Below are 15,163 nucleotides of genomic sequence, written 5' to 3'. Positions count from 1 at the left end.
TATATGTAACAGTAGGGGCTGTGGGTGTAACAATGGTATTGATGTCCTCATCACAGATAGTAGCAATCATTCTAATAAATGAAATCAAAACTTGGAGACTCCCAATTACAAAAAGCACAAGCGTTGAACAAAATGAGATGGAACATACATGGCGTAATTTGTTCTGCCCAATTCACCCAAAGTAACCGTCCGGTGATACAATCAGTTGTAGCAGTTAAGCAGCTAACAGATCTATTTAATTAACTACAAAGAGGAGAGAGCATTCGAACCAGCGGTAGTCTTCTCTTTGTGATCATTTGCGTAGCTACCAGCTAACAGATCTATTTAATTAACTGCAAAGAGGAGGATCGGTATCTATCATGCACTGCGATTGACCCAGAAATACTTGGAGATGGTGCAGCCTTATGGCTGATGCATCTATTCACATAAACAGAGAATACTCACCGTGTGCCCCGGATGAACATCAACATGTCCTCGCCGGCTACCACCCGCACGCACCTGGCCGCTGCCTGTGCCATGCTCACGCCCACCATTGTCGTGAGCATCGACCACGCGCCCTGCTACGAGCGGCCTTGCGCTGTCTCCTGCCGTGCCCTCTGGTAGGCCCACAACCCGTCGGTCGCCGTCACCATCGGATATACGTGTGGAGCACCAGCAAGGACGAGGACGGGACTGCAAGAGGAAGAGGAGGCGTCATCGTCGGAGATAGAGGTGGCTAGGGTTAGCCACGGGGCCGCACATGGGGCCAGAACAGCAAGGCGGCTGCATATGTTGGAAATAGGAGATCTCATCGGAGTCGGTAGCGCCATGGGGGCACCAATCGACGGCGGAGGCGGCCGGTAGTGGACGCCGGCAGCGATGCACACACACAAAAGAGAGATATTGGGAAAAGGGAGAGAGGCCAGCGAACCAGAAATAGAGAGGGATGGCGATCTCAGAGGTCGATGGCGGCGATCTTGGACCTCGACCGCAACGCGATCACGCCCTGCCCTACCCTCGGGTTCCGCGAGGCGGCGGCGGCCCACGAGTAGGGCGCCTCGGAGGTCGGCAGAGGAGGAAGACGGTGCAGCGGCGGCTCCTCCCGGACCTCGGTGGCGGCGGCTCCCCTCGGATCTCGGCGATGGCGAAGGGCTGTCGCCGCTGGGGTGTCCTGAGGATTGACCTGGGAAACAGATCGAGGGAAGCCCCGTCGAACCTGCGTGCGATTCGTTTGTGTTTTTTTTCGCTGATTAATTTTTGTCGGTTTTTTTTCGCTGGTTAATTTTCGTAGGTTTTTTTTCGCTGGTTAATTTTCGTAGATTTTATTTGTTTCGCTTCGTGGATGGTTTTTCACTCATGGTGCGAGGGCGTGGAGGCGGGTGGGGGACTCGGCAGGAGTTTTTTTTGGTTCTACGCGTCTCAGCGTTAGGTGGGAGTAGGTACAAAAAAATCATGATAGGTGGGACGAAAATAAATCCGGAACGGAGACTACCAACTGAGACATTAGGAGTAGAGATATGGTACGCCATTGGCGTACTCTGAAAAAAAAAATCTTCACAGCTGATGCCCCTCTTTGCACAGATGTACTGCATGTATATTTAAGTAGAAAATGCTGGCTTTTATTATATCACTAATTATGCAAGAAAATCTGTTGGTCAGTACATGTCAAGCTGGACAATCCCATGCACAAATATTTCGCGTACATGTCAATGTCAAACTGGACGATCTCAGCACAAATATGAGTACATTTCAAAATGGACCATCACAAGCACAAGTATTGGAGCAACTTGAACATCCTAGGCAGAACTTCTTTTCGTACTTGTCAAACTGGAGCATCCCAGGCATACATATCAAGTTATACATGACATGATCATTTCTAGTCACCCCAAGCACAAATATTTGAGTCAGTGGACCATCCTAGGCACAAAATTCGTAGTGCATGCCAAACTGGAGCATCTCAGGCACACCACAGATATACATACATATCAAGTTTACACATAACATAACATGATAATTTTTAGTCCATGACCAACAAGACCGAGTATGAAGGTGATCACTCCTGAACACACATTGCTGTCAAAATTTGCATCAACTTTTGGTTTCTTGACGTACATGAAAAAAGAGCTCTAGCTTCTACCTCCAGTTGTAGTGCTTCTTGCTGGGAAGGACCACACTGAAGCAAATACAAGTCAGTTTGAGCACAAGATCATGTAAGTGTCATACATTCATACTTCAAATATTTACTTGTGAGCTAATCGACGGAATATGCATCAACAATGCATTTGACTCGCAGGAACAAATCTCTGGTCCAGTTAATCATGAAACTGAGAGGTCACAACAGACAGCCGGCAGGTCAAATGATAATTTCTTTTAAGGCCGAGATGAACTGCTTGTAAGCTCTACTGTCTTCCAGATTAGTCACATCATTTATTATCAGAAATATCACTTGAGAATGACAAAACTATTCTTGGTGCAAATATTTGCAGTTTTGTTTCGATAAATGATAAATTCTTTTAAGGCTGAGATGAACTGCTTGTAAGCTCTACTATCTTTTAGATTAGTCACATCATTTGTTTGAGATACAAGCGGACAAAATAAATAAAAAGGAGAATCACAACTCATTAGTCTTCACATATTCATCGTCGAGATTAGCACCTGGTGACACCTTTTTATGTGTAGAATGAGCACGATTTAGTTGGTTTACAATTCAGTAAGAATTCTGAAACAACTCTCGACCATGGTCACGTAGGATTCACAACAGATTACAAATACATTATGTTCATGTATGTGCCATCACATGCATAATGATGGGGAATAAGAACAATCCCCCATAGATCCAGCAGGAAGATACTTACCCATTGAATGATCTTTTATTCCCAAAAAGGATACTCCGGTCTTTTCATCTATATTCTAACAGGTATGAGGCATCTCCAGAGGTACTGAAAATAACCAAATGCGTTTTTTCTTATTGCAACAACTAGAATGAGTCACTAATAATGCTATCTACAATTTCATATAGTGGTTCATGCTTCTAGAGCTCCAGCTTCTTATATGATGGAACACGAAAAAGGTCATCTGGTTGATTGTAGTGTTTCTCTAATTTCATCCAAATTGATAGATCTAACCTAGAGCATGGCAAACCAGCATACCTGAAGACTCAAGCATGGCAAACCAGCATAAATTAAAATCTTGTATTGTGGGATCTCTAGCTGGCACACAATGAGATAGATTAATTAGTACACCAGCCATCTCCTGCAATTAGTACAGAACGCACAACTAGCTGTTTTTAATTATTGGTTGTGAAATAAATTTAGTGCAGGAATTCTGACAGGCACACTAGAGAGTTGCATATTAGATAGAACACGAACATGGTGAGATTTGTAGCTAGCGGCCATTACATATACAAATTTGGAGGAGAGATTTGGGGGAGGGGAGTGGGAGCAGTGTACCTTGCTGTTGAACTTGAGAGGGGAAGGAGTTTAGGAGCCCGCCACCGGCGAGCTACTGCTGGATCCGGATCATGAGTGGTAGGAGTAAGGGAGTACGGATCTCAAGGGAGTATACCTGCGAGCTGCTCCTAGAGCCAGAGATGGGGAGGAGGCGAGGATGCCAACACCGACTTGCCGCAGTCGAGTTGCTCGAGAGAGGACGCGGATCTGGGCCGCCGCCACCGTCTGCCACTCTCCTTGGGAGTGAGTAGGGATGAAAATGGAACGGAAACGGACGGAACTAAGTGTTATTATATTTGTTTTTACATTTTTTGTAGAAGCGGAAATGAATAGGGAAACCTCATAAATGAATACGGAAATAGATACTACCGGAAACAGACACGGAGCAAATACAAAATGGATACGGAAATAGAAATGGGCATTGATCGAAACTTAAAAAACCCCTTGAATTATAGAAAAATACACAAAAAACAAATAAATTTAATGAGTTATTAACATGGCTACAAAATAATATCATTATGTTAGCAACTTAGCGTAGTATTTTAGTTGTACTGGACAATTGCGTATAGGGTCAAGCTAAGTACATGTGTGGTAGTAGAAGCTAGGCCTCAGATCAATTCTACTAATTGTGTCACTGTGTTCTCTTTGGTGATTGGACTACAAAGTAGTCATAGGTCTATAGTAAAAACAGAAATTTCATATTCACGGAAACGGAAAGTTCCGTTTTCATGCATGTTCCACCGTAAAACACCGTTCCATTTTTGTTTCCGTTTCCGCATAAAAATTTCATTTTCACTTCCGTTTTGCAAATTTCTGTTTTCGTTTTTCACATTTCCTCTCCGTTTCCATCTTTCCTCCGGAAAAACGGAAAGTTTCCACTCCATTTGCATCCCTAGCAGTGAGAGATCAGGTTTGGAGGTTAAGGATATCTGAAGCAAATTAACCATGGGCGAGGGTCCTTTTTGCTAATAGTGCGCACAGGTGGTTTCATCATAACCTGTACCGTCTATTTGCAATCCAATGGTCCAGAACCATTTTTTCTATTTTTCACCACAAGCCCATCTTCTATGCTAGTCGTTCCCCCTTGATCCCAGTCAACAGTGAATAGGTAATGCCTAACTAGTGTAACCTGACAAGACCGAAGCCAACTATTGCATATGCAACACAGCAACAAACAACTATTGCATATGCAACACGACAATAAATATTCGTCCAACCACTCTTAGTTTTTACTCCACGCACGAAATTCGTCCAACCACTCTTAGTTTTTAATCCACGCACAAAGTTGGAAGCACGAACTGGTCGCCGCCTCAACGACTACTATTAAGATTATGGTTGCACTTAGCTAACCTATGCTGAAATAAAATTGCCAAAGAGTTGTGGCTGATGTGAGGGAAGGGGTATTTATATTAGGAACAACCCTCTTAGTTTAGGTGTGAAAACAGTTCAAAGGAGGGGCTAAAAGCATGCTAACCAGCCGGGCAGGGCAACAAACACATGGAGTCTCGCGCAACAATTAATGCTCTCGACAACTTGCATTGGTACTCTCATATCCATTGACTCATGATTTCAAATGATGCACTGTTTGATTTTCCTGAAAGTAGACTTCATATGCTATCCATTTTGTACTCCCACACATGTTGGATACTCATATATTTATGTGGCATGGTGCAACAAGTTCTGGGACGAATTCTGGAAATGTGCATGCAACAATAGATTACCGAAATGGCTTGTTGTTCTTCCTTGGGGTGTAACTAGTTGCCCTTGTCACTAAAACTTGGTTTACATCAGAGTTGAAACTTGTTCTCTTCAAACTTGTTGAGCTTCAAAACTGGTTTCTTCATGAGATGAACTTGTTTATTCGACATTGTACCTGAGTAAAATTAGCACACAAGATTGGGGCAGTATAAAGGTCTCATAGATAGTTTTGAATAATGATCAGCTAGGAGCGCATTCACCTCTGTTCTATTTGTTTGGCACGGCTCTTATCATGGGACCCAAATAGATCTTCTTTGTAGAAGCTTCATTTGATAGTTGAGATTTATCATGAGGAGAAGGTGATAAACGAGGTGAACCTGGGATGTCCTCATCATCCTCCCTCTCTTCAAAAGGAGTCATCCTTGACTCTTGACCCTCTTGATTGAAGCATGGAGACAAATGAACAATGTTGAATGTTGCACTCACAACATAGTCTCGAGGAAGCTCAATCTTGTAAGCATTGCCATTGATCTTGGCCAAGACTTTGAATGGTCTATGTCCACGAGGTATTAGCTTGGATTTGCGCTCCTCTGGGAACTGATCTTTGCGCAAATGTATCCAAACCAGACCATCAGGCTCAAAAGTCACCTTCTGGTTTTTGTTTGCCTTAGCTGCATAGTACTTGGACTTCTTTTCTATCTATTTTCTATTCTTCTAATGAAGCTTCTTGCCTTCTTCACATATACATCATGCTTTGAAGTGTCCATGTTACATCTATCTTGTAATGGCAGTGGCAACAAGTTGATTGGTGCAAGTGTTTTGAATCCATATACCACCTCAAATGGGCACATGATCGTGGTAGAGTGAACTTCTCTGTTGTAAGCAAACTCCACGCCCAATAAACACTCTTCCCACTCCTTCAAATTCTTCTTGATCATTATCTGCAACAAGGCTGAGAGGGTGTGGTTCACTACCTCTGTTTGCCCATCGGTTTGTGGGTGACATGTTGAAAACAACATCTTGGTTCCCAACTTTACCCATAATGTTTTCCAAAGTAACTCATGAACTTCACATCACGATCTGAAACAATAGTCCTCGGTATTCCATGCAAGCGAACAACCTCCTTGAAAAACAAATCAACATGTGAAGCATCGTCGTTCTTGTGACACGGAATGAAATGTGCCATTTTTTAGAACCTATCAACCACAAAAAAATTGAATCCCTCCCCCTCTTAGTCCTTGGCAGTCCTAAAACAAAATCCATGCTAATATCTTCCCAAGGAGCATTTGGAAGAGGTAGGGGAATTTATAAGCCATGGGGATTCAACTTAGACTTAGCTTTATGGCATGTGATGCATCGCTGCACAATTCTCTTAACGTCCTTCCTCATAGCCAATAAAATTGATCAACTAATAGCTCATAGGTCTTCTCACCACTAAAGTGTCCCATTAATCCTCCTGCGTGAGATTGCTGCAAAAATAAGGGCCTAAGTGACGAATCTGGAATAAACAATTTGTTACCTCTAAAGAGGAACCCATCATGACATGGTATTTATCCCAACATTTCCCATCTTTACATTTCGCATATGGTTCTAAAAATATATGATCAGTGCAATACAATTCTTTTAAGCTCTCAAGTCCTGGTACCTTCATTTCTAATTGTGTCAAAAGAACATGCCTACGAGACAAAGCATCATCAACCATGTTTTCCTTTCCTCTCTTGTACTTCACAACATATGCGAAAGTTTCAATGAATCCTACCCATTTAGCATGCCCACGATTCAGCTTAGCTTGGCCTTTCAAATGTTTCAAAGCCCCATGATCATAATGTACAATAAATTCCTTAGGCCATAAGTAGTGTTGCCATGTTTCAAGGACTCTAACCAAAGCATATACGTATTTATCATAAATAGAATAATTCAGTTGTGCACCACTCAGCTTCTCACTAAAATATTGTTGTACGATGGAACCCTAGTTCATGATCTTTTCACACTTGGAAGGGGAAAAGGGGAAGCGCAACAAATCGCTCAAACAAAACACAAATCACACATCCACTAGAATAGCCTACATGAGATGCACAAGCATAACATGAACAATCAAGGGAAAATAGCCCAAAGGTAAGGTTCTTCTCAAATCTAAAGGAGATGAGGTCTTGATGATTTAGGTAGACCCTTCTCCCTTAGGAGGTCTTGATGATCCTATGATGGGGATCCTTCTCCCTTAGGAGGTCTTGATCCTCAAGATGGAGGTATAAAGAGTAAAGCTCTCTCAAATGATCTCATATACTTTGGTAACCCTAACAAATGATCTAGGTACGAATATATAGGTGGATAGAGGTGAGGGACGAAGTGGAGGGGCAAAAGAGACAAATCCTAGTCATCTTGTAGGAGAGCCCGTGCGCATGGGCTAAGTGGGCCCCGTGGGCATGGTACATGCATATGCGCATGAGTTAGCCAGTAACTACAATGGAGGGGTCGGTGTGCACGGGGTCCTGGAAGCTCGTGCACATGGGGTATCGAGAAACTCTCTAGATAGGCCATGCAGATGGGGTCCAACACGGGCATTGCACACGGGGTCGAATGGGTGTGTCTTCTTCATGTTCCCGGTCTACATCTTTTGTGCAACCTTCTCGTCCTTCTTCTTAGACTTGGCGAGGCTCCTTAGCTCCTTGCTGGGGGTCGTCCTCATACTAATGATGCACAAGGTTCCATGGTGAGGTAGTAACCAAGTCTCATCCATATTCATGTCAAGCTCAAAAAGGAGTAAGTTCACCTCGCTTTCAATGGAACATGCACAATATCTTGTTACGAGTTGACTTGGTGCTTGACGAGTCTGTATGGTGTCCATGGGGATGACCGAAGGATACTTCATATCAAATATGCTATTGGTTTTCGTTCTTTCATTAAGACACCTCCAACACCTATTCCGCTAGCATCACATTCTATCTCAAAAGTTTTAGTGATTCAGTAAAATCAACAAAGGTGCTTCAGTTAATTGTTTCTTAAGCTCAAGAAATGCTTATTCTTGTGGTGCAACCCATTTAAAAGAAATTCCTTTCTCAATTCATTCAAAGGTGCAACAATTATATTAAAATCTTTCACAAACCTCCTGTAGAAACCAGCAAGGCCATGAAAACTTCTCACTTGGCTTCCATTCACCAGAGTTCGCCAATTCTTGATAGCTTCCACCTTAGATTCATCCACTTCAATTCCCTGTCCTCAAATAACATAGCCAAGAAAAACATCCTTGTTTGTGCAAAAGGAGCACTTCTCAATGTTAGCATATTTTTTTTCTTTCCTTAGCACATTCAACACATGTTTTAGATGTTCAATATGTCCCTCGCTGGATCAGCTATAGATTAGGATGTCATCAAAGTGACAACAACAAATTTGCCAATGTAAGCTCTCAAAACATGGTTCATCGATCTCATGAATGTACTTGGTGCATTAGTTGACCCAAAAGGCATAAGTAACCACTCACACAACCCAAATTTTGTTTTGAAAGCAGTTTTCCATTCATCTCCTTTCATCCTAATCTGACGGTATCCACTCCTCAAATCAATTTTAGAGAAAACAGCAGAGCCACACAATTCATCAAGCATATCATCTAACCTAGGAATAGGATGACACTACCTAATAGTTATAATATCGATAGGCCTACAATCCATTACCGTTCGCCATATTGCATCTTTGTTAGGTACCAAAATCACAGGTATAGCCCAAGGACTTAAACTTTCGCAAACATAACCTTTCTTTAAAAGTTCTTCTACCCGCCTTTCTATCTCCTTTGTTTCTTCAGAATTGGTGCGGTAGGGAGGTTGATTCAGAAGTGTTGCTCCTAGAGTGAGGTCAATCTGATGTTCTATGCCACACAAGGGAGGTAGACCAGCGGGTACTTCCTCCAAAAAACATCCTTGAATCCTACTAGACATCACTAACAACACCAGGAGACAAGTTAAGTCGTTAGCTGAAAGCAAAGCGTCTTTGTACACAAGTACAACGGCCACTTGATTTGGCTTGGGCCTCACATCTCCCAGTTCTGATTTTGTGGTCAACATGATCAAGTTCTATCCCCCTATTTTATTTTATCTATCAGTTTTGGCTTATGGCACTCACTCACCGATTTGTGGATATATATATATCTCTCCCCTTCCTTTTCTCTCCCTCTTTCTTACTCACTACTTTTAGTTCAGAAACTTTTTGCATGTCGTCGGCCATAATTTGTTGTGGTGTCATGGGTCTTAGCACCAAATCTTTTCCTTTCCACTTGATGGTGTATTGATTGGTTCTACCACAATGTTGAGATGAAAGATCATATTCCCAGTCTGCCAAACGACAAGTGAGACACCTCTGTGGGCACAACATCACACTCAACATTGTCATTATAGTCTCCAATCTGAATTGCACTTGTACCATGTGTGTGACCTTCAACTCTCCACATTCACTCAACCATTGGATATGATATGAGTGGGGTGTTGCAGCAACTTCAATCCAAGCTTATCACACATTTCTCTACTATAAGATTGTGACAACTTCCACCATCAACAATAACCTTGCATACCTTGTCTTGCACGTTGGCTCTTGTTTGAAACATATTGCGTCGTTGTCCATTCTCAGCTTCTTTGATCTGCACACTCTAAACTTTAGTGACAACATGGAAGGCACCTTGCTTATAATCACAATAATTCTCATCACCATCTTCAGTTTCTTCTTCTAGTTCACTACAAGACTCATATTCTCCATTCTCTGTGACCAGCATAGTATGCTTGTTGGGACAATCTTTCTTCCTGTGGCCATGTCCCTTACATGTAAAGCACTGTATCTCACTAGTATTCCCCGTGGATCCAATGGAAGATGAATTTGGGGCTGGAAGTTTGCTATTCTCCTTTGAATTAGATGCCTCATTTCTCCTCGTGACTGCACGTGCTTGGGGTTGATTTCCACCACCAGAACTAGTCATGATACCTCGAGCAACATTAAATTGTGGCACAAACTTACTCCCACTTGATGTAGCTTGAGCTGTAAAAGATGTAGTTCTATTTTGCTTCGAATCTTCTTGCAGTTGACGTTCAGCCTTAGAATCAAGATGTACAAGCTCAACCACATTACGATATGACTGCAAATCAACAACTCATTTGACAGTAGGATTCAACACATAGAGGAGGGTAGAGGGTGGCAGTACACACCAAAGATAAAATCACCCATAACTCAATTTTGCAAGACAGATCTGGTCTCCAAAATGTTGTTAAAAGCGACGAAGTGGGTGATGGACGCATACAACTTTTTGTTGCCATTGTTTTGGCTGGTCATGCAACTCAAAAGGAGTTTGTATGGCCAAATTGTGTCCATTTTAAGGGTACAACATCCGGGACAGAACGGGGAAACAACTTTCAAGGTAAGTTGATCGCGCTGACGAGCCATCTTGCACTATTCAAAATGACCTATAATTCTTTTTGTGCATGAACAAAATGAGGATTAGTTGTTATGTACATTATGATCCAAAATAATGCATCTGATCATGAAAAAGTGAGGGTGGTAGTGGGATGGGTGATAGACCATGTAAAGTATGAATTCCTGGATCTCGATGAAACAAAGAGCCTCCTCCCTCTGTTCAGACCGGACCTCTAGTCTTTCCAGTTCATAATGGAAGGATGTTGCATTGTTTCATATGGTATTGTCCATATATCTGTCCTTGGGTGAGCTCATGGAAGGGTGGTAGTGATGCGTAGCATCATACAGTCATCCCCATGGGCCTACCTACGTCTCTCACGACACAACATGGACCAATGACTAGAGCTCGAGCAAGGGCTATCGAAACTAAGGTGAACTCGCTCCTCTCTGAACTACCACCTTCCATATGTGAGACATGGCTACTACCTCAAGCGGAGACCTTGTGTGTGATTAGGTACTTGGAGGGAAGTCACGGAGCAACTACATCTAATGGACAAGATGTCGAGGACACCAAGTACAAGGACCAAACGGAAGAGTGATGGAAATATGCCCTAATGGTTATTATTATATTTCCTTAATCATAAGAAAGGTTTATTATTCATGCTAAAATTGTATTGACTGGAAACTTAAATACATGTGTGGATACATAAACAAATACCGTGTCCCTAGTGAGCCTCTACTAGACTAGCTCGTTGATCAAAGATGGTTAAGGTTTCCTAACCATAGACATGAGTTATCATTTGATAACGAGATCACATCATTAGGAGAATGATGTGATGGACAAGACCCATCTGTTAGCTCAGCATATTGATCATTCAGTTTATTGCTATTGCTTTCTTCATGTCAAATACATATCCCTTTGACTATGAGATTATGCAACTCCCAGATACCGGAGGAATACCTTGTGTGCTATCAAACGTCACAACGTAACTGGGTGATCATAAAGATGCTCTACAGGTATCTCCGAAGGTGTTTGTTGAGTTGGCATAGATCGAGATTAGGATTTGTCACTCCGAGTATCGGAGAGGTATATCTGGGCCCTCTCAGTAATAACATCATAAGCTTGCAAGAAAATGACTAAGGAGTTAGTTATGAGGTGATGTATTACGGAACGAGTAAAGAGACTTGCCAGTAACGAGATTGAACTAGGTATGAAGTTACTGACGATCAAATCTCGGGCAAGTAACATACCGATGGACAAAGAGAATTACGTATGTTGTCATAAGGTTCGACTGATAAAGATATTCGTAGAATATGTAGGAGCCAATATGGGCATCCAGGTTCTGCTATTGGTTATTGACCGGAGAGGTGTCTCGGTCATGTCTACATAGTTTTCAAACCCGTAGGGTCCTCACGCTTAACGTTTGTTGACGATATAATGTTATGTGATTTGGTGACCGAATGTTGTTCGGAGTTCCCGATGAAATCACGGACATGACAACGAGTCTCAAAATGGTCGAGAGGTAAAGATTGATATATAGGACGATGATATTCGGACACCGGAAGAGTTTCGGGATGCACCAGGTAGTCATCGGGTCACCCGAAGGGGTTCCGAACACCCCCGATAAGTGTATGGGCTTAATGGGCCAAAGGAGGGGACAAACCAGCCCACTAGGGGGCTAGTGTGCCCCTCTACATGGCCGGCCGACCCTAGGGGAAGGAAAGGGGAGGGGTGGCCCCTCATGCCTTTCCCTCCTTGTGAGAGAAAGGAAAGGGGGGCCTCCTCCTCATTCCTTCCTCTCGCACTCATATATGGAGGGGGGCTTGGGGAAGTTCCCAAGTAAGATTCGGACCTACTTGGGGTGCACCTTAGCCTCCCCCCTCTCCCCCACCTATATATATGTGGGAAGGGGCACCTAGCACAACCAGAACAATTGCTTAGCCGTGTGCGGCGTCCCCCCTCCACCGTTTACACCCTCGGTCATATTTTCGTAGTGCTTAGGCGAAGCCCTGCGGAGATCACTTCACCATCACCGTCACCACGCCGTCGTGCTGCCGGAACTCATCCACTACCTCGCCGTCTTGCTGGATCAAGAAGGCGGATGACGTCACGGAGCTGAACGTGTGCAGAATGCGGAGGTGTCGTACGTACGGTACTTGATCGGTTGGAGCGCGAAGAAGTTCGACTACATCAATCGCGTTAACAAACACTTCCGCTTATAGTCTACGAGGGTACATAGACACACTCTCCCCTCTCGTTGCTATGCATCTCCATGGATATATCTTGCGTGTGCGTAGAATTTTCTTTGTTTTCCATGCAACGTTTGCCAACAGTGGCATCCGAGTCAGGTCTATGCGTAGATGATATGCACGAGTAGAACACAAAGCGTTGTGGGCGGTGATAGTCATACTGCTTACCACCAACGTCTTTTGATTCGGTGGTATTGTGGGATGAATCGGCCCGGACCAACCTTACATGTCCACTCACATGAGACCGGTTCCACCGACAGACATGCAACTAGTTTTGCATAAAGGTGGCTGGCGGGTGTCTGTTTCTCCTACTTTAGTTGAATCAAATTTGACTATGGCCGGTCGTTGTAGAAGGTTAAAACAACAAACTTGATGAATCACCGTTGTGGTTTTTGCATAGGTAAGAACGGTTCTTGCTAGAAGCCCGTAGCATCCACGTAAAACTTGCAACAACAAAGAAGAGGACTTCTAACTTGTTTTTGCAGGGCATGTTGTGATGTGATATGGTCAAGATATGATGTGATATATGTTGATGTATGAGATGATCATGTTCTGTAATATTGACAACCGGCAGGAGCCTTAGGGTTGTCTCTTTATTGTATGAAGTGCAAGCGCTATGTAATTGCTTTACTTTATCACTATGCGTTAGCGATAGTTGTAGAAGCAATAGTTGGTGAGACGACCCCGACGCAACGATGGAGATCAAGGTGTCGAGACGGTGATGATGGAGATCATGATGATGCTTTGGAGATGGAGATCAAAAGCACAAGATGATGTTACATATTTTGATTGCATGTGATCTTTATCCTTTATGCATCTTATTTTGCTTAATTCAGCGGTAGCATTATAAGATGATCCCTTCACTAAATTTCAAGATAAAAGTGTTCTCCCCGAATATGCACCATTGCCAAAGTTCGTCGTTTCAAAGCACCACGTGATGATCAGGTGTGATAGACTCTACGTTCACATACAATGGGTGTAAGACAGTTTTGCACACGCAGAATACTAGGGTTAAACTTGACGAGCCTAGAATGTACATACATGGTCTTGGAACACTAGAGACCGAAAGGTCGAACGTGAGTCATATAGTAGATATGATCTACATAGAGATGTTCACCATTGATGACTACTCCATCTCACATGATCATTGAACATGGGTTAGTTGATTTGGATCACATATCACTTAGATAACTCGAGGGATGTTTATTTTGAAGGAAATATACCCTAGAGGCAATAATAAAGCTGTTATTTATATTTCCTTATATCGTGATAAATGTTTACTATTCATGATAGAATTGTATTAACCGGAAACTTAGTACATGTGTGAATACATAGACAAATAGAGTGTCCCTAGTATGCCTCTACTTGACTAGCTCGTTAATCAAAGATGGTTAAGTTTCCTCACCATAGAAATGTGTTGTCATTTGATGAACTGGATCAAATCATTAGAGAATGATGTGATGGACAAGACCCATCCGTTAGCTTAGCATACATGATCGTTTAATTTTATTGCTATTGCTTTCATCATGACTTATACATGTTCCTCTGACTATGAGATTATGCAACTCCCGAATACCGGAGGAACACCTTGTGTGCTATAAAACATCACAACGTAACTGGGTGATTATAAAGATGTTCTACAGGTGTCTCCGATGGTATTTGTTGAGTTGGCATAGATCGAGATTAGGATTTATCACTCTGTGTTTCAGAGAGGTATCTCTGGGCCCTCTCGGTAATGCACGTCACTATGAGCCTTGCAGGCAATGTGTATAAAGAGTTAGTCACGGGATGATGCATTATGGAACGAGTAAAGAGACTTGCCGGTAACGAGATTGAACTAGGTATGATGATACCGACGATCGAATCTCGGGCAAGTAACATACCGATGACAAAGGAAACAACATATGTTGTTATGCGGTTTTACCGATAAAGATCTTTGTAGAATATGTAGGAGCCAATGTGAGCATCCAGGTTCCGCTATTGGTTATTGACCGGAGATGTGTCTCGGTCATGTCTACATAGTTCTCGAACCCATAGGGTCCGCATGCTTAACGTTCAATGACGATTTGTATTATGCGTTATGGGATTTGATGTACCGAAGTTTGTTCGGAGTCCCGGATGAGATCACAGACATGACGAGGAGTCTTGAAATGGTCGAGACATAAAGATTGATATATTGGAAGGTTGTGTTTGGACACCGGAATGGTTTCGGAAAGGTTCAGACATTTTCCGGAGTACCGGGGGTTACCGGAACCCCCCGGGGAGTTAATGGGCCTTCATGGGCCCTAGAGGAGAGAGGAGGTGGCGGCGAGGTGGAGGCGCGCCCCCCATCCCAACCCGAATTGGACTAGGGTTGGTGAGGCGGGGGGGGGGTGGCGCCCCCCTTTCCTTATCTGCTC

General features: G+C 43.1%; 1 long non-coding RNA gene across 1 annotated transcript; it reads right to left on the bottom strand.

Annotated features, from left to right (window-relative positions):
* Positions 1-1,760: 1,760 nt before the first annotated feature.
* LOC125537235 lies at positions 1,761-3,698 on the bottom strand. The gene is made up of 4 exons (XR_007295710.1): positions 3,429-3,698; positions 3,129-3,188; positions 2,835-2,918; positions 1,761-2,152 (listed from the first exon to the last, which is right to left on the bottom strand). It is a non-coding gene; the product is annotated as an uncharacterized LOC125537235 (long non-coding RNA).
* Between the last annotated feature and the right edge of the window lie 11,465 nt (positions 3,699-15,163).

The sequence above is a fragment of the Triticum urartu genome, chromosome 2 (genome assembly GCF_003073215.2).
Source record: "Triticum urartu cultivar G1812 chromosome 2, Tu2.1, whole genome shotgun sequence".
NCBI lineage: Eukaryota > Viridiplantae > Streptophyta > Magnoliopsida > Poales > Poaceae > Triticum > Triticum urartu.
Note: the sequence above shows the minus strand (reverse complement) of the source record. Positions and strands in the feature narration are given on the sequence as shown.